This window comes from Lissotriton helveticus, chromosome 6, assembly GCF_964261635.1.
Source record: "Lissotriton helveticus chromosome 6, aLisHel1.1, whole genome shotgun sequence".
Taxonomy (NCBI): Eukaryota; Metazoa; Chordata; class Amphibia; order Caudata; family Salamandridae; genus Lissotriton; species Lissotriton helveticus.
In genome coordinates, this window is record NC_136067.1 from 753,657,761 (window position 1) to 753,678,681 (window position 20,921).

Below are 20,921 nucleotides of genomic sequence, written 5' to 3' on the forward strand. Positions count from 1 at the left end.
ACTCTCAACTCCTTATTGTACCCCGATTGCTCAGCCTTGGTGTCATGGGATATGTATGTAGTTTTTAAACATATGGATTGATATAGGATGTGTACTAATTATATGTTCGGACAATGGATTGATATAGAATGTATACTGTCAGCTCGGACAATGAATTGATATGAGATGGGTACTGATTATGTGTTCGGACAATGAAGGACAATGAATTGACATGAGATGGGTACCGATTGAACATTCGGACAATGAATTGTTGTTAAGTTTTGGTGCATCATGATTATTGAAAGTTCGAATTTCAATGCTTATGATACTCGCTCACACTAAAAGATTCGATATGATTTTTATTGCACTTGGCGCACTTTTTATGAAATTAACGACCACCGACTCCATTAAGTTTTTCACTAATAAAGTATCCCCACATCTACAGTTCCAGTCTGCTCCGTGGCCGGCCCACGGGGTTGTAGGCCCGTATTTGTGCACCGACATTCTTATTAAAGATTTTTGGAAAAAGCAAACGTAGTTGTCACGCGTAAGTTGATAAGTTTCAAATAAATGATCACTATTTCCGATATAACTAAAATACAGGTGAAATGACTCAGCTCGATTAGTTAAGGGTTAAAAGGTATAATATATAGCGATATTGTAGATATGAAGGGTCCAAGTTTTAGTTGTGTATTTTCCCCCTTTTTATACAGCCAAAAGCAACCGCTAAAGATCCTGGTATTTAGCCTATGCTTAATATACTACCTGTATAAGAAAAGTCACACTAACGGTCCACCTGGGCTTGAACGCCCAGTTGGCAGGGACTGCATCCCGTGGAGATAGGCCGAGTATGCAGTAAGTAAAAGCCTTTCTGGGTTTATGTGCGCTAATGTGTCTATCAATGTAGCCCCTGCCCCCTTCTTTTTCCCTCTCTCTGCAGGTCACATCGGAATGTCGATTAATGTACGAAAATGGTGATCTAGCGGACGAAGAGACGGGAAAGAGGGTTTGATTATGGTACCTAACCGCGACAAACCCCGAATAATGCAACCAAAAATGACGTACAATAATGAATACATTCCTACGTTTAACTAAATAGGGAAAGTTTAAGGGATAGTCTGAGGTAAGGTTTACACAAGTATCCTCCGCCGGGAGGACTAGGAATATTGCCAATATTTAAAAACCTACTACCTCCTTTTTGGCATCCTCATAGACATGTAACTCCAAGCTGCCCCATTGTTCTCCAACTGACACCAACTGTTGTCTCAGCCTGGAAACACATTTGCTAAAATGACTCGAAAATCCCACCGTGAGCATTAGCCCGACCAGGTTAGTTCATGACCAATTGGCAGAGGTGTAAGTGTGTGCAACCACAACATCCAGTGAAGGCAGCCGACAATAAAAAGAAAAAAAAAGGTAAAGAGAGCTTAGGATGCTGAGAATGCGCAGTGTACAGGAAGAGATCATTTTGGCCAATAACTGTTCTATGTTTTGTCTTGGATTTTTGTATATAATACATGTACTGTCTCCCCCGTCTGAGTTTGTGTACGTGATGTATAGATCTACGTCATCCCTCTGCCTGTGTTTCCGTATTGCTTAACCCCCGCTGTTCTGTGTTATGTGCGCACTGAATGGACCATTATTGTACACGTCTCACTCTCCCCCTCTCTCTCTCTCTCTCTCTCTCTCTCTCTCCACGTCATACGTGTACCAAATGGTTCGTTTAGAGTGCAGGCGACTCTCTCTCGCTCTCTCTCTCTGAGGGTCCCCCTGTTCCCTCCTCCCTTGTGCAAGAACGTTGTGCCCCACCGGCACGAACCTAATTGGGTCTCTTCGAACACAAAGGTGTTCGGCAAAATTGACAGGAACTAAACCGATTGTAACTTGCCATATTACTACCTCTCCTTTCTGCAAAACGATAGAACCCGAGTTGGTAATAAAAGAAAGGACAGGTCAGACGACTGATGTCCCCTAATCTGGCCTTTTTATAGGGGGACTATAACGTCAATGGTCTTCTGTTTTTCAGTTCGTTAGAAATGCGATCCCCAATGCCCAGATTGTCCCACCCCTCTGCGCTTAAGTGTGGATGTCCAGAGTACCCCACTTCGCCCGATCGACCCCAGTTCTCTGTCCAAAGCGCCCACGCTTCCCCCAATTAACCCCAGCTTCATGTCAGCTACCCTCGAAGCGTAATTTATGACCTTGATTAATGGTCATTCCCCAAGAAACGCATGTTTTACATCTGCCCCCCTCCCCCTTCTTCATGACGATAACGCCCCTGCTTGCAAGAGTTAGCCAACCCCGAAGGGAAGTGTAAGACTGTCAGTACTTGGGTTAAAATGAAAAAGGGCGAGTCTCTACATAAGGACTCGATTTTGAGTGATGATATAAGACACCATGTATAAAAGTCCAATTTCTCTCACCATACGTCGCGCATGAACGCCACACAGGTTTATGAAATCAATAACAATGCACTCCTACAGACTCCATAAGTGACGACTTCTGACTGTGACCAATGAACTTATCCCCCACCTACATAGGATTGGGGACGGAATTGAGATGTATAAATGTCTTCTCCTGCCAGTTTTTCTAAAACTTGTTTTTTACCCATTCAAAGATACAATCACCGGAGGAGAGGAGCTGGACGTGACGCACAGCCTGGCCACAGATCATGAAGCACGTGTGACCGCAACCAAAGGTGGAGCCGCAGAGCAACGAGACGCGGGACGAGGCACAACTTTCAAACTCGGCAGATGAAGGAATGAAGGGCTGCCTTGAAGCCCTCGACTTGCTGACCCACTCGTGCCTGAAGTCCCCGTCCCCTTTTGAGTCCGACTGATGGGCCTGCCTGCTCGTTGTCCTTTGCTCCCTTGGTCCCTTGGTGTGTTCAAAGATCTGGCCCCACTCCGCCCTCTCTTCCCTCGATTATTCAACAAACTCACCCTTTTCGCATAAACTTTGACTATAGAATGAGGTTTTGCCATGGAAGAAGAAAGACACGCAGGTGCCCAGCATAAGGCACCCCTAAGAAGATCAGTTAGGAAACAGGACTGTGATCTAACAGCAGAGGACTGATCGCACCCTGCAACGCGTAAGGATGATTCCGAGCTGGACTTATTGCTCCACCGCCGGTGCTCATGTCCCAGGTTGTGGATTCCATTTTGAAGCCACTGGTGATGAACCTTCCTTTTTTTGTTCGTGACACCACAGATCTCTGCAACAAATTTGAGGACCATGTGAGGGATGACTCCATGTGGCTTGTAAATCTGGACGTGTAATCATTATATAGTTGCATAAAAAAGGAGTATGGATGAATGGTTCTTGACTTTTTTCTATCCACACGAAGAGTGAACTACTTTGAGCATAACAACATGTTGCTGGAAAGGGTTGAGCTGTTCTTAACTAACAACAACTTCCTTTATGATAAGTAGTGGTTTCAGGAGCTCCGGGGTACTGCTGTGGTCTCAGATTCACCCCATCGGAGGCAAATCTTTTTATGGGTTGGGCAAAGCATATCCATGCTTGGGCCCTACCAGCCCAAAAATGGACAAAGGGAATTTATTATTAGGGGCAGTACAACGATGACGTCATTATCATCGGGTACCCATATAAAGGCCTATTTAGATTATCTAATTGATAATCCTTTTAATGCAATGTTTACACTTAATATGTCTCAGATACTAATCCAATTCCTGAATGTCTAACTTTGACTGATGTAAAATACAATATAGAGTACAGTTGTTAGGAAGGAGACAGCTGTAAATAGTATTTTACATCATGGCAATACACATCCTCCATGTACAAAATGTTCTATTCCTTATGGGGAAAGTATTAGAATGAGGACGAACTGTAGTGAGGACTGCCATTTTGAACCGCACACCAGGCAGACTATTTCCAGACTAAAAGCCAGGGGCTAGAAAGGAGCAGACTTCGGACAATTAGCAAACAAAGCCAGAAAAGTTAATTGCAGTGGTACTTTGAAGGTTAAACAAAAGGCGTGTAGCATGTTGGACACTTCTTACTCTGTGGTCTTACATGAATGCAAGAGTGGAGCTAACAGCAAACTTTATGTTTCATGTCATAGATTAGGCTTTGCCGGTTTCATGGGGTGGGGAAGAGAGTTCAACCTGAGAAGGATGGAGGCTAAATGGATTTGTAGGTTAAGATCTGTATGTAAGTGACTCAACTCTGATAACAAGCTTCACCATTTTCTGTAATATGTTTTTCTGAGATTTCTGGATTTATTGAATTTTATTGCTTCCATGTTCTTTTCCTCCTCTGTCCTTTGCCTCTTCACTGCTAGATATCCTTAAATACTTGCCGTTGCTAGTTTTCTTGATTTTGGGGGATCAGACTTCACTGGGGACTGTTTAGATTATGCCTTATCTTTGTTGTTTATCGTGTGAGTTTCCTATGTCCATTATCTAATTTGTTCCCTCTGGTCTGGGTGTTTAAAGTTTATCATTTTAAATGTAATTGAAGAAAGGACCTTGATTTTCCAGTCATTTTTAGGGCTCGGCTATAACGCGCTGAAAGCGCGTTCTCGCCAGAGAACTATTGTCGGCGTCTCAGCAGTCTGAGATGCCGAAGTGAGACAAGACCTGGCCGCGCGCAGCATTTCCCTATAGGATAACGTTGTGCGCGCGGTCAGGTCTTGTATCCAGAGCATGCGAATGCAGCCCGGATCGCGACGCGCGCCTGCTGGTATGCAAGGGGAGTCTGCATACCAGCGCGCGGCGCTGATAACACACACGCCTGCCTGAGTGTGGCTGGATCCATGTGGTTCTTGCTGATGTGTTCTCTCACTGGGGCGGAGGTCTATGATGTTGAGAGGTGGGGGAAGAAAGATTCCATTGTATGTTTACTTGCAGTCTTTCTTTTCTGTGGCAGGGCGCAGAGAGGCAAGGCAGGGTCCTCTTCGGGGAGGATGGGGCAGAATGAGTGGACAGTTAATAAAAGCATGTCTTCCCTGTGGCATGGGGTCTCTGCTCTAACCCGTCCTTACCTGGCAGAAGTACCCTTCAGTAGCACACGACCTGTCCCCATGCAGCCCACTGAATCCCTGCTCAGACCGGTGCAGCGGCTCTGGCCTGCCCCAGTCCCTGCGAGGCTGGGTTAGTCATGGCTGCGGCGTAGGTTCCCACACATCACGTGTCTAGGCAGACGGAGGAGGGTGTGAAACCCGCTGAGCACAGGGGGCAAAGTAATAAAGACTGGGGGATCATGTTGTGCGGAGAAACTGGCGAAGTAGGAGGTCTGCTGATCTGCGTCTCTATTAAGCTACTGTCTGTAGATTGGTTGAAACGGATTGCAAACAGTTGTAATAATTCTTACTGTTACAATTAAGAGAAATTTGATTTATTTAGTTTTAAAGTGTTTTCCCCTCAAAATTGTATAGGAACCGTTCTGCAAATTCCTCAGTGGGTTGTGTCTTGGAATGAGCACGTGCCCCCTTCCTCTTACACCACGAGCACCGCGCTTTGAGAGAGGCGCCAATGACTGAATGGGCATGGAGATGGTCTTGTCCTCCGAGGTGAGCCGCCCCTACAGCGACCAGAGTAGAGGTAGAATCGGCGTTTCGACCACCGCACCCTTTGGTGAGCCTCACGATGCACGGCCTGGGTGTGTAGAGAGAGATGTCCACGCGCTCCCAGTGTGTTTGCCACGTTTTTTGAAGTTACTGTGCGAAGTAACCGGGTACATGGCTATTTCTGTGCCTGGCAGACCGCACGCTCTTTGCCCTGTGGGGAAACAATATATTAAGGCAGGTCCGAGGACTGGTAGAGCCGGGTCTTCCGGCTATGTGGCAACCACTTTAATGTTTGGGGTGCTGATTGCAGGCGTGCGTGGAGAGCCGGTTTAGCATCAATGAGCCCCATTCATGGCCTGCAGTACCTCGAGCTGTCCAACGCCTGCGGCTGAACCCCACCCGCAGCACGCCCCGTGCACCTGTGCTTCAGCCTACGGGTGTCACTGCTTGCCTGCAGCGCTGAACCCCGCCCGCAGCACGCCCGTGCACCTATGCTGCAGCCTCCGGGTATCACTGCTTGCCTGCAGTGCTGATCCCCGCCCGCAGCACGCCCCGTGCACCTATGCTGCAGCCTCCGAGTATCACTGCTTGCCTGCAGCGCTGAACCCCGCCCGCAGCACGCCCGTGCACCTGTGCTGCAGCCTCCTGGTGTCAATGCTTGCCTGCCATTGCTGAACCCCGCACGCAGCACGCCCGTGCACCTGTGCTGCAGCCTCCTGGTGTCACTGCTTGCCTGCAGCGCTGAACCCCGCCCGCAGCACGCCCGTGCACCTGTGCTGCAGTCTCCGGGTGTCACTGCTTGCCTGCAGCGCTTAACCCAGCCCGCAGCATGCCCGTGCACCTGTGCTGCAGCCTCCTGGTGTCAATGCTTGCCTGCCATTGCTGAACCCCGCACGCAGCACGCCCGGTGCACCTGTGCTGCAGCCTCCTGGTGTCACTGCTTGCCTGCAGCGCTGAACCCCGCCCGCACCGCTACGTATGAACACCAGCCCTCCCCTGCGCACAACCGGCAGCTGCAGCCCTGGCACCCACTGATACTCTGCCAGGGTACCTCGTCTCTGGCCTACGGCCGCCAACTCGTGGATATTCAAGACTTTATATATTCATTTGGCTTTTGTAAGCACTGTTATACCCAGGAGGGTTTCTTGGCGCTGGACACTGCACATGCATTTCGGACTCGACTTCCAGAACCCTGTTCTTCTCCAGTTGGGCCCGCGCAATAGCTCCGCCAGTTCTTTTCAAGCCTGGCCGGGACAACACCACTGCCATACACACACGGACACCACCACTGCCATGCACACACAGACACCACCACTCCCATGCACACACGGACACCACCACTGCCATGCACACAGGGACACCACCACTGCCATACACACACGGATACCACCACTGGCATACACACATGGACACCACCACTGCCGTACACACACGGACACCACCACTGCCGTGCACACACGCACACCACCACTGCCGTGCACACACGCACACCACCACTGCCATGCACACACGGACACCACCACTGCCATGCACACACGGACACCACCACTGCCATGCACACACGCACACCACCACTGCCGTGCACACACGCACACCACCACTGCCATGCACACACGGACACCACCACTGCCATGCACACACGGACACCACCACTGCCATGCACACACGGACACCACCACTGCCATACACACACGGACACCACCACTGCCATGCACACACGGACACCATCACTCCCATGCACACACGGACACCACCCGTGCTTAATTTGTAAAAAAAAAAAAAGGCCAGGGCTTACATTTGTAAAAAATTAAGTGAAAGGGCACTCGTCAGGAGGCTAATGTAGTTTGGCATACACATTACGCGACTTTGAGCTATTGGCATTGTAAATGACAATGACTTTAATTAATTTGTTGGTTTTTAAAACATAAATAAAAGACCTTGTCATTTACAATGTCAAGATCTTAAACTCGCGTTCATTTACAATGCTAATAGCTCTAACTTTTGCAATGCCGAGACCGTTGCATTGTAAATGCTTGTTACATACTGTGGTTTCTTATGTAAGTTTATTTAGCAGACAGATGTTAAAGAAGAAAACAGTTTCGAGCTGAGAGAAATATAGCACCCTCCCCCAGAATGAGATCTGATTCTTTGTTAATCGCTGTGAGGATGTTATCTCTTAGATTGGCCAATATGGTGTTGGGGCCATTTGAGAGCCAGAACCCCAGGCATCTGTTAATGTGTTAAAACTATTTCACATCGAGCTATTGGGACACAATCTAGTTTTAATGCAGTGAAAGCATTGTTGTAATATTAATATAGTTATACAGGGGCAAAATAGTTCAGTTTCATTACTGATCCTTAGTGCATACTGTGCTTGTTAGCGCATTCATATAATTTCCCCTTAGTGGTAAGAGAGCCTGCCATCTTCAGTGGTAATTTTAACTGAATTGTACCGGGAGTTAAACTGGAAATTATGATGTGGTTTGTATTCTCAGGCCTTTTTAATGCCAAGTGTGTGACCACATATAGAAGCTGTTGTTACGAATCACCTGTACCATTCCAATCCTTGTACAAACTACTGTTTGCACAGGGATCTGAATTACGAGTTTTTATGGTAGTTACTACATAGCTTGCAATTTTCCTTAGGCAAGTTTCGGCAGGCAAAACCTACCAAATTTTACCTGGGAAATATCTGGTAAATACCAGTACATGAAACTTTTGTTCGTTCAAAGCACAAATTCCTCTTGTTATGCACCATTTTAAAGGGCACAACTTGCAATAGGTGATAATTACTGCACCCTTTAACTAATGAACCCAGTGATATTCTAATTAGGGCCATAGTAATACTTCAATCCCAAAAGAGCATTGCTTCACTATCACGAGGCTTGTAAAATGAGGGAATTGCCAATGTGCTTCCACATACCTCCAGTACAGACTCAGTCTTCAGTGCAAAATGTTTATTGGTAGGTCACGAATGTCTACCACCTCCAGTACAGACTCATGCTCAAGTGGAAAGAGTTTATTGGAAGATGCCCAGAATGTCTATCACCCTTGGGGTGGTGGAGATTAACCCGTTTCATGCACCCGCGATTTTGCGGAAGTGCGGCACTTCTGCAAAACGGGCGGGCCGTGTCGGCCATTGGCCGACGGCAGCACTGGGCAGGTAGTGCTGCCATCAGCCAATGGCCGACGGCAGCATGGAAGTGGTTAATCTGACCTCAAACTGGTTGCCTTTGAGAAAGGACACTGATGTTCCATAAATGACTCAAGGACCAAACTCAACAAGGGTGGGCACTTGATGAAAGCAGATATGTGTGGAGATTCCTGCCCACATTCAAAATTATGGAATGTCGTGCCAATGTTCAAACCCTTGTCAGCACAGTCAGAGTTGCTCTAATAAGATTTTGGCACATTTACCCCATACCTCAGTCTCTCAAATTGATTGAGGGCCCTACCAGAGAATCTGTTGCATGTAGGACAGCTCCTACTATTGTGGGGACATTCAGAATCCGCTCAACTATGACAGATTCATCAAGCAAAACATCATTGAGTTGGAGGTGGACCTGCCATTCTGTGACATTACAGCGCGCAATTCTCCTATACAGAAACACACATAAGCAGTATGATGTTTTGTGTGAGATTGTTATTTTTGTCTAAAATAAAACATAGCTTTGATAACTTGTACACAATGTAGAACAATACTACATATGCATTCTCCCACCACACCTGTGCACGTTTTATCATACGGCATTTACTCCACCCACAAATGTCTAATCCAACGTCATTCCCTTGCCACAAGTACCTCTATTTATAGTTATATCTACTCTAATTTGTTTTCCTAATATATATATTTAGCTTTGTTTCTTCGTTTGTGTCACTTGAGCTTTCTTTTCAATTTTTCTTCTCAATTACTTGGATTTATTTCTGTTATATTTTAAATCATCGAAGAGTAACTAGATGTATGTCCTGTGGTCTATCGCATGTCTTTTGTGGTGGGGTAATTTGAAAGAATTCCAGCCTATTATTTATTATGTAATACATACATTATATTTTACGAAATATTGGTTCATTAACAAATGTTTCTTCTAGTATGGTATCAATGTTCATTTTGCCAGTGGATATTCTATTGGACATTTTGATTCATTAGTTAGTGTGATGAATTGATTTAACAATTATATTTCTATATTGATTGACTGCTTTCTTTATTTCAATTATTTTATTTATTCTTTACTTTCAATAGCGCTGCTATATGTAGCAGGCTTACCCACACTTTTCTTGTAACTACAGAAATACAAAGTTGAAAGTCAATGAGAAGGATAACATTTAGGAATCAGTATTGCTAGGAAAGAAGGGGTAAACAAATCGAGTAAAACTATAGAGGATAACAGTAATATATTTATTATGAAACAATGCTATTTTTAAAATTAATCTTCTTGGTATTTGTTTTTATTTGAGTTGTTTTGCATGGCACCTAATAATGGAACATTGTTCTAATTGTTGTTTAGGAGATGGAGAAATACAAGAGACGTTATGTTCTTTTTAAATCTCTGCTACAGACAGTTTCAGCTGTCTGTCACAATGTATTGATTCTAAATCATCACTTAAAGGTAGAGTGGGCTTGGGTCAGCCCGCTGCTCCTAATTGGATGGCTTTGTTATCCCAGGTCTCTGCTCTTGTTTTGATAGCTTTCCTCCCTATTCTTGTGTTTGACCTGCCCAGGAATATTTAATTCTTGCAGTGATCTTTTTGGATGTTTTATGTGCCTTCAGTACTCTATGAGAGTGCATGTTTGTCCTTGATCCTCCTAAAATCCCTGCCTTGCTTGTCTCCTTTTCTGCTTTCTCCCCCAACTTTTCTCTTTTCTCTTTTCATCCTGTACACTACACACTCTGGACCTGATTCACAAGGTGAGTTGCACCTTTGGTTATATTTACACTTTGTTGTAAATGTACTACTTTTGGTAGTCACAAATTCCGAGTGCAAACTTTCTACAAAAATGTGAATTACGTGTCTCCACCCACAGAGAATGCAATTGCCATACCCGTCTGTGGGTGACATTGCTTCCTAGACCCCTACCTGACCCTCCCTAAACCCCACTTACTCCTCCCTAATCCCATCCTCATTAGTAGCAAATATTCCTCTTTTTCGACCTAATCCCCTGTATCCCGTCCGCATTTACTATTAAAATCTATACTTACATTTACAGAGATTCAGCCGTCATGGCAGAGAACTGCGCACACATGAGTATAGGCAAAACTGACATTTATAGTATGTTATGAAGTAATACAAAATTATACCATGTGAAGTTTCAAACTCAGGCCCTCTATATTTTGTATCCTCCTGATGTCCCACCCCCACTATCCAATATCTGATGCTGCAGTGCACTGCCTTTTTTTTACCCTCACCTTTCCCACTCATCTATTGCTCTCCCATTTTAAATTGCTTTTAATTTCCATTTTCTAGACGGTTCCAGCACCTGCAAAGGTCTAGCAGACCACTTGCTACCATTTCTGTGCTTTTACACACGTTCTTATTTAACTTCTAATTTACTATTACTACATGGCTACTGACCTAATAAGAACAATAAAATACAAATTTTAAAATGGCTACATGTCAGCCCTGATGCATGACATCAACATTGGCAACTATAATGGAATAGCTTTTCTTTAACGCAAAGCCAATTCAAAGATAGCTACCCAGGCTCCAGCATGCACATGCATGTGTGAGCATTCGTCATGATGCACTGGCAACCATTTTAGCTTTAGTTAATGGAAACAGACACAGGAAAAGCCTTTTTTTTTAAACGGAGTTTTATATATCGCAAACTTGACCCAGAATCAGGTATCAAAGCGCTTTACATAGCACCAGTTGCGTTACATGAAGACACAATAGTTCAGCTTCTTATAGACAAGACCTATTCATTTTTCAATCCTTGTTAGACCTGTATTCCATTATAGGGTGAACAAAAACAAATTACACTTCGGTTGCCTCATCAAAATCTTCCAGTCAGGTAAACAGCACCATAGTAAATGCAGCTCAGGTAGGAGGTCCATGAACTGTTATATAGCTCCTATATATCCTTATATCGTGTTAAGTTAGCATAGGTACATTTTAGGTTTAAACGCCATTTTTCCTTTCTTGCAACTTCTGCACACGACCCTTAATTGTTGACTTAGCTTTCAACCTAGTGGTTTGCCGTGGTGTATGTGAGAATAATATGTTATTGCTCTGATATCAGTTTTGTTTAATAAACCATGTCTGCACGGAGAGTGCTGAAGTTTCAGGAGCAACACGATATGGAATTGTTATGAGGTCTGATCTCCACGCCTTCATAGTCATAACACAAGTGCAGCCTTTGCCAACTTGGGCTTGAGGCGGGATTGATATTGCTTTGCACGAGAATTGTTAACACACTTGATGCGGTGCACATGCAGAGAGAGCTGGTGTATGCTGATGTGATTCCTTCATGCTAGGACACTAAGGTATGGGCCCGCCCTAAAACAACCCAAAGAGACCTTCTTAGCTAATAATATAATATATGTGTTAGGGAGGGTGAGATATAAGTGTTGTTGACTCTTATTCATTACAGCATGTTAACATGCTGTCACCATTCGCTTTTTATGTCTTAGTAACTATGCTGATAATTTTGATACTGATAATAAGTATACTTGTATTATCTAAGATACTGCGCCTGAGAAGACGGCATTAGTAAATAAACATTTCAAATGCACATGTGTCTTCTTTACTCCATGTTCGGGTTTGTAATGATAATATAACAAAAGAGTGTTCATGAGTTCCACGTACCCTGAGGTACTGTAAGTTCATGTTCTGGTTTGTCTAAACATTGGGAGTTTGATATGTCCAATGAGACACTGTAGCTAGCTCGGTAAGGGGTGAGTTGGTTGCTAAGGTAAGTTTTGGGACACCCTAATTTGCCGAGGTTCCACTCCTCTGTGCACAGTTCTGTGTGAGAACAGAAACCCTGCGACATGGCGCCCAACGGTTTCGGTGGTCTTATATCATGACACTCGAGTAGTTTATCGTTCATGCCTTAACCCCTTCACATCCGTTTCCGGAAAACGGGGTGTCGGTGAAACCCACCTATTTTTTGAAATAGGTCTTTATTCAAGCTTGATTCTTTCTTAAACGGTTTCTTTGAATTACTACCCAGTTGTGCTACGAAGTATTCTTTGTGTTTTCTTGTTTCCAGTGTTGTCATGGCGGCGGTGGCTATTGCGCAGCATAGTCGCGTAGCGGTACGCAACCATCTTCAGACGTACCAGGTCCCAGTAGATGGGATGGCTGTGATTTTCGTGGTATGTGCAGATCCGGCGTTTCCTTACGAGTTGTTTTACTCTTGGGTTACGTTTCCGGCTGTGGACGCTAATTCTGGTTTGTTCCACTCCTACACCGCCTCGGATGTCCCGGCTGAATATACGCCGTACAGGGCATTGGAAATACCTATTGATCATTGGCAGCATCGAGTTTGGTTTGATGGCGCCCTCCCCCACTCTTTGTCCGCAGCGAGGTTAGGTCCGCTCTCAATTCCAGGTACGAATTGGCCTGCGTTGGGTGGCTTTACCCCGCACCCGAATCACGGGGCTTGTACCCTAGCAGAAATTCGCAGGCTACATGTTGTTTCCATTTCCGTGATTCGTGCTTTAGTGCAATACATCGGTCGACATCTTCCTGGTGGTCCCCAGGGGGGTGCGGCCGCTCCCGTGGATCGAGGCGGAATGCGTCTCAATCCAGTGATGGTTAATTCGGTTTTTGGTGCGCGTCCAGTTGACAACGATGACTTCCCATTCTGGCTAGCAGAGAAGTTTGATCAACTGGAGGCGGTTTTTCCGAATTCTACTCCTGCTGATAAACATAGAATGTTAACGATTACTCTACCGAAGGATATAACTCCTGAACTTGTTGACTGTGAAAGCTGGGGAAAATCATTTGCGGCAGTTTATACAAGGTGCTTCGGCACCCCGTCTATGACTGCCCTGCCTGAAATAATTAGGCGTGTTCAGAATGATCACGGTCCAGAGGCAGCGGTTGAATTGGGTATGCGCCTGTGTGGTTCTTTTGAGATTGTATGTGATCTCATTCTCTCCAATGTTAAAGGAGATGCAGTTAACTTTCAGGTGTCGAATGCTTTGGCTGCTCTGCCCGATGCCGACAAACCCCGCCAGTTAGCAAAGATTGTGGTGGCCGCTTATAAGACAATTGGCCGCACAAGTAGAGGTCTGAAATATTTTCCAGTAAAGGAGAGAAAACAACCTCAGGGACAATCTGCAGTGACAGATGTCCAGCCCAAGTCCAAAAAACAAAATTGGCCTAAGAAACAGACACAGGGGAAGAAGAATACACAGACTCAGGATTCTTTTCCTGCAGTACAAGCACCTGCGCCGACAGAAAAAGTTTATGATTTGCGCGATCGCGCGATGATTAAATCACCTGATCGATTTCAGGGTTCTGATCAACGCTCTCCTCGTTCCTTTCAGGAAACATCGGCCCCGAAGACCGGTGGAGGAGGAGGGGGTGGACGTGGACGTGGTGGCCAACAAGGACGTGGTCAGTCCCGCCAGACGGACGGCGCAGTGAAGCAGGAAGATTCTACGCCTAAGCGTCCGCAGTTTGCGAAAAAGAAAGTCGCAGCCTTAACAGCGCATAGATATGCCACAGATAGTGAGAACGCGGCTTCGGAATCTGACGTGGGCTCTGACCTTGCTGGACAGCGCGGCGGAGATTACCATAGTCAGAGAGGCGCTCCGTCCACTACTGAAGGTGACAGCGACTGATGTGTTTGTTGTCATAGAAACAGCCGATACGAGATTAGCTCCCCCTGAAAGACTTTTTGAATTTGTCCTGTTAATTGAAGGTGACATACAGCGTACGGTCAGAGGGGTATTTTGGGAGAACATGTCGTCTACGTACGACATTTTGCTTTCTGAGGCTGACTGGCCCCCACCTTTTGTGCTCGCAGCGCCGCGAGGGGAGGAGGTAATCCTTCCCAGTTTCGCGCACACTGTCTCCACTGAGCATGCGCAGCATTTTGCAGAAGAGTGGGCTCGGGCTCTTGCACCGGCTCTCTACCGCAACCAATGTGGTTGGGACAAATTGTCCCCTTGCCACGAAATTCCTTTGCGGTCTGAGCCGCAGCCTCAGCCTCAATATCCCATACGACGTGAAGCTAAAGCAGCCGTCGCGGTAATCCTTGAACAATTGGAATATCAGGGATTTATTGAAACGTGTGTGTCACAAATGAATAATCCCCTTTTTACGGTGACCAAACCTGACGGATCATATCGTTTGGTATTGGATTACCGGCATTTGAACTTGCATTGCCGTAACTGTGCAGTACAGAATACTCACGGCTCTGCGTTAGTGGATAGTCTAGTGCGTAAGCGTTTCAAGACAACGCTTGACATTTCCAATGGTTTTTATGCCCACAGACTGGATGGCTTTAGCTCCCAATGGACAAGTTTTACGTCCGCTGGTGTGCAAAAATGCTTCCGGCGACTCCCTATGGGCTACAAAAATAGTCCTGGAGTGTTCACCTCCAGAATAGTCACTCTATTGGAGGGTATCGATCCCGATGCATGTTCTTATGTGGATGACATTTATCTCACAGACGACGAGATTTGGATGCATCTGTGTCGAGTGAATTCCATAATTTGTACCTTTGCTGATATGGGTTACAAATTTAATTTTGCAAAATCGCACATTGCTGAACACACAGTGTTGTTCCTCGGCTATGAGCTGAACAATGAAGGTAGAGGTTTGGCTCCTCACTTCTTGGAGAAATGCGCACAATTGCGCGCTCCTACAACACTGAAAAAATTACAGTCTTTGCTGGGCTTTTTGAATTTCGGCAGAACTTACATTCCGGAATATGCCCAGCGTATCAAGCCGTTGTATGCTTTGATACAACCAACTTTCTCAAAATCATGCTGGCTGCCTGAGCATTCAGCCATTTTGCAATCCTTGCAGGCTGATCTGCTCGCTTCTAAATATTTACTGACTCGTGATAACCACACCAACCTGGTAATAAGAATAATTCCTGGGACGGTGGGTTTCACATACCTCACTTTTAATGAAGGTGACACAGTACCTATTGCTTACAAGTCGCACTTGTACACTTCGGCTGAGTTGCGGTTTCCCACAGTGGAAAAGGTTTTAACTGCTGTACAGATGGCAATTCTTAAGGAACGAGCACTGTCTCAGGGGAAACGCATGCTAGTGGTAACACCCTGTCCTCATTTGGAGGCAGTCACGAAAGCCAGTGTACAAAATTCAAAAGCTTTGCACCCTCGGTGGATTCAGTGGGCTGCGTCATTGTCATCCACGGATGTCATGTTTATTTTTGACGCCTCCTTACGGTCGCAAGAGTACTTGCAGTATGAATTCGTTCATGCTGCTCCTCTGGCTATGCGACCTTTGGAGGACTTCCATTGCATCATTTACACTGATGGGTCGGCGCAGGTTGCGCATGGCTCTAAACATGCCTACGTTTCCGCATGCGCCATTGTGGTCGGTGCTATGTTGAATGATGAGTTCATTTCCAGGGAGGTGCACACGATGCCCCTGGGCGATTGCACCGCACAATTGGCAGAGCTTCGTGCTCTATTACTAGCGTTAGAGTACGCGGATCCAAGTGTTACAACTCTGATTGTAAGTGATTCTTACTACTGTGTCCAGTCTTACAATGAAAACTTGTTCTTTTGGATTCAAAATGATTTTCATGATTCCAAGGGTAGCACAATAAAACATAAAATGATCTGGGTTCGAGTGGCAGAGCTTAAGGCTAAGTTGCCACTCGTTTTTGTTATTCATACTCTCGGTCATCAGCGCGTAGGAGTTCACGCTGTTGGCAACTCGCTTGCTGATGAAGCAGCGAAATCAGCAGTATCTACATACTTAGTTGCAGCAGTTACTAGGTCTAAAACCAAGATTGATAGCGACATCTTGGCAGCGATTGCTGCCTCTGAGAAGGGAAGTAAACATCCTGCGGGATTCCCTTCGAAGTATAAATACCACTTAAGTCCCGAAAAGGTTCCTTTTGTGACAATTCCTGATGTTGGGGAACGGCTGATTCCCAACTCGGATCGCAGAGCAGACTTGATTACAGCGGCTCATGAAGGTGTGGCGTCTGCGCATGCGGGCGTCTCGGCCACTGTAACGCAATTACAACTACGTTTCTGGTGGCGGGGACTGTACAAACAGACGCGTGATTATGTCCTTCTTTGTGACATATGCCAGCAGATTAAACCTTCAACTGCTACGCGTCCGCCACAGACTCAGTTGTACATTTCTAATAAACCGCTAGGCTGTGTTTATTTAGATCACTGCGGTCCTTTTTCATCTGATACTGCGTATAAGTACATCTTAGTAGCAGTTGACTCATGCACACGCTTTGTGTGGGTATGGTCACATCGCAGCGCTGATTCACGGACTGTCATTAGAGATTTGCGTATCTTTATAGGGATTTTTGCCTGTGGTACCTTCCATTCGGATCAGGGTCCGGCTTTCGCCTCTAAGGCGTATAAGGATGCCATGACTTCGTTGGGGGTCCAAGTCAAGTTTTCGTCTCCCTACAGACCTGAGGGTAATAGTGTAGTTGAGCGAATGAACCGTGATTTAAAGCAATCTTTGACAGCCCGAGTTATAGGCACTGGCAGAAACTGGCTGGCTCACCTCTATGGCGTGCAGCGTGCTCTTAATAATCTCCCTAGAAGGTCTCTGGGTGGGCGGACCCCATACGAGATGCTCTTTGGCATCAAGATGTACGTCCCTGACCTTGACGGTCTAGACTTGGTGGTTCGCGCCACTTGCTTTGACGCAGATGAACATTGCAATGTTTTACAGAATCTACAAAAGACCAGAGACAGTCTTGCAAAGGAACATTTGCCCTCCACGTCGGATGATGCGTTGCAGATCCCGGTAGCTGGCTGGTTACCCCAAGTTGGCGAACTGGTTCGAGAGAAGATCGATAACAAGAAAGAATTTGGTCCTTCCTATCGAGCTCCGGTTCCCGTCCTTGGAGTGAAGGGCACAAGAACAGTCATTTTACCACCACTTCCTGGTCGTAAGGAAAACAGGTTTATTTCAATTGACAATGTCAAGATACACAGAGTGGCCGATTCTTCTTAGCATGACACCGGCTGTTTCCTGTCCTTCCATTGTGAGAAATTCAGTTATGCCCACTGCTTCTAATATTGAACCTGAAGTGGCCATCGAATTACCTGCTGTTTCCAGTCCATTATTAAATAATTTACCCGGAACTAACGTTGATGAGTTGGACTATACATACCCCACTGATTTGTCCATGCCTGACCTGCAAGCTCGTTTAGCCACGGAATCCAGATTTTCATTTGACTCTGCTTCCCTTGCCTCGAAAAAACCCTCTCAAATTGCAGTTTATGCTAGCCTGTTTAAAAAACATTTTTTGATACCTCCTTGGACATACATTTGGCTGGTCCTTTTTTCAGTTTACCTTTTTATGTCAATTGGTTTTGTGTTTTATTTTTTTCGAATTATGAATGGACACTATGTCGAGGAGAGAGCTTGCATTACTCATTTAAATGGAACTTTGGCCCCACTTTCCTCTTCACATTCTACACACAGATTAAAAAGAGACTTGACTTTGGTTAACATCACAGCATGGCCTGTTCTGGATGGAATCGCGTGGGATGCAGTTCGGTTTCAAATTCATGGCCCAACGGAAGACGTTAATGTTCCTAATGTACTTAGAGTGAATATGGGGGATGTGGTGAAACAAAACATTCGTTCTGATGATTGGGATGTTAATGCTGTGGAAAGTTTGTTTTCTGATTTGAAATACTATGCTGCTTTTGATGCTGAGGATTTATATTTAGAATCTGCTAATTATGGTGAATTGTTCTGTTACCAACATTATGGCAATCACTTCTTACACAAGACATCTTCCCGAAGGGATGCTGTTAATTTTACTCAGTGGGAACATTGCCCAGCACCTACACAAGGGAGTTCAGAAACGTTTCTTAAAAAGTATACTTATTTCACTGACTTTAATCAGTCCAATCCCGAGTCCTTTTATTTTAGATTTCACAAACAGCCACTGTCCAAGGTTAGACTTACAAATACAAAATTGTTGTATTCGAAGGCCTTCCTAGATCAATTAGTTACTGGGGGGTATGAGTTATGGAAGGAAACCATAGACCTTAAATCGGTTTGGGGTTCAAGGGCCTGGCAGGTACGAGGCACTGAGGCTTTGCACCGTGCATGTCTCATCCCGAATCATATGTTGTTTTTAAATGAAACCATTTCCCAGACCACATGCTTTGGATTGGCTACATCTAAAAGGTTAAACACCCCGTCTTTCCCAGAGTTGGAGGAATATGAGGATTGGAGTAATTTTACTCAATTGTCCATTAAAGATATACAGGCTCTGCTTCTTAATTCCTCCTTTAATATTTCCAGTATGAATCCTAAGGGTTGGCTGCTTTGGCACCGTAGTGCTGATTCTTGCCAAAAAAGATTTTTGAATATAACTGACGGTTTTAAGACTGTTAGATCTGATCCCCGGTTTGATTTGAGTCATACTGTCACCTCTTACTCTGTGGGCAAGTTGTGTCAAGCTTGGCTGAAACATTCAACTTTACCTGCGGTTAAGTATCACCTTTCCAAACTGAATGCAGACGTGGATTTGAATGATTTCATTAGAGGCCCAGCTAGTGGCAGGTCGAAAAGGTGGTTATATGGGGTTTACAATGAAATTTGGAAACTGTCACAGATTGAGGCTGCTACACGCCTTAGGGCTATTGATCAGGCAAATCTTGAGAAAGTGCTTGCAGTTGTTGACAATAGCATTAACGTGCTTTCCTCTAGAATTTACACATTGGATAATATTGTGTCGTCTGTTGTTGATATTGTGCATGATGAAGTGTCAGTATTATACCATGGTCAAAATCAATTACGGTCAATCATGCAGTTTGCATGGACACTTCAGACTCTGAAAATGGGTAAAGTTCCCTGGGGATACATGAACGTTTCCTCTTTATTTGCACCATTTAATTTGACTGACAAACAACGCTTGCTTTCAATGCGTGATGCTTCCTTTTCTATGTTACATATTGAAAGGTTGGAATCTTTACCTTTTTCTGTGGCAGAAGCCACTGCTGCTACGTGGCTTATCCACGGTTTAATAACACTGCCTTTTGCTTTATATAAGTTTTCAAATTGTATGAAATATGTGCCAATAGGTCGTTTTGAACCCTTAGGTAGCGGTTTTCTTCATGAGGTCTGGTCGCTCCCATACACATACAGATGTTTCAAGGATGAACAGGAGGTTTATCTAACAGGGGAGGAGTGTACTGAGACGCCAGATCATTCTTTAATGTGCAGACACATACAGTTACACGGTTCATGTAACAAGGACCGACCGAATATGGCTTGCGTTTTACAGGGCACGCCAGTTCCGGCTATCATCCCCATGTTTAAATTGTTAGAAAATGGTAGTTATTTGATGCTCAATAATGAAAACTGTTGTGGGTTAATTAAAGGTATAGCTTTCATAGTAACAGTAAGTGAGCGAGTTATTTGCTGCAGAAATGTTCTTTATCCTCCCACGCGTGAACATAGGGAGTCTTCCATTTGGCCACAGATACCGACCTTGGGAGCAGAATTCAGCGGCATGGCTAGAATAAGAGCTCTTTTGTCCCAGAAAGAGGTGGCCTTGAGCTCGGCCCGTGAAACTTTCGTGCTTCACATTGCTAACACCCGTACGGAGGTTCAGGCTCTTTTAAATACTGATTTGCCTTTGCATTTCGGAGCCATGGTTCGTTCTATCTTTAACGCATCCTCCACAACGGGCCTAGCACATTTTTTTAAAGTTGTTAGCAGTGGTCTTGTGACTTCCATTGAGAAGATTTTTGGAGTCATCCCTGCCTTCTTCCATTCTATTTTTTCATCCTTATTTGGAGGGTTCCCGTTTTTTCTTGCATTAGCGGCTGGCGCTTTGGTGGTTTTCTGCCTTTTTAAATATGGATGCCCTTCCTGTGCAAGACCACGCTCAACTGCTACTGACGCGGTTTCGCAACCGCATGCTTGATTATTATGGCACACTGCCGTTGGCGACTCTAAGCACGGCGTTTGGATTATCTTTTCGGTTCTCCTATTTCACCTGTGTCCAGCCTGTATTTCGCTGCCTGACCTGTGATTTCCTTTGGGCCATTGATTTGTGTCTCTGCGGACCGATTTCTTCTGACGTCGATTTTGATCAACTGATGAGTCCTATCATTGCTCACGAGTTGGTTTGTTCTGACGAAAGGATTATGGCCTTAGCGGTGGCACATGGACTAATGGGTCCCTGGGATGTATTGTCGGCAGCGCAAAATTTCTTGGAACGAAGTTTTCTTGAAAACCCACCGAGCTGTCCTCT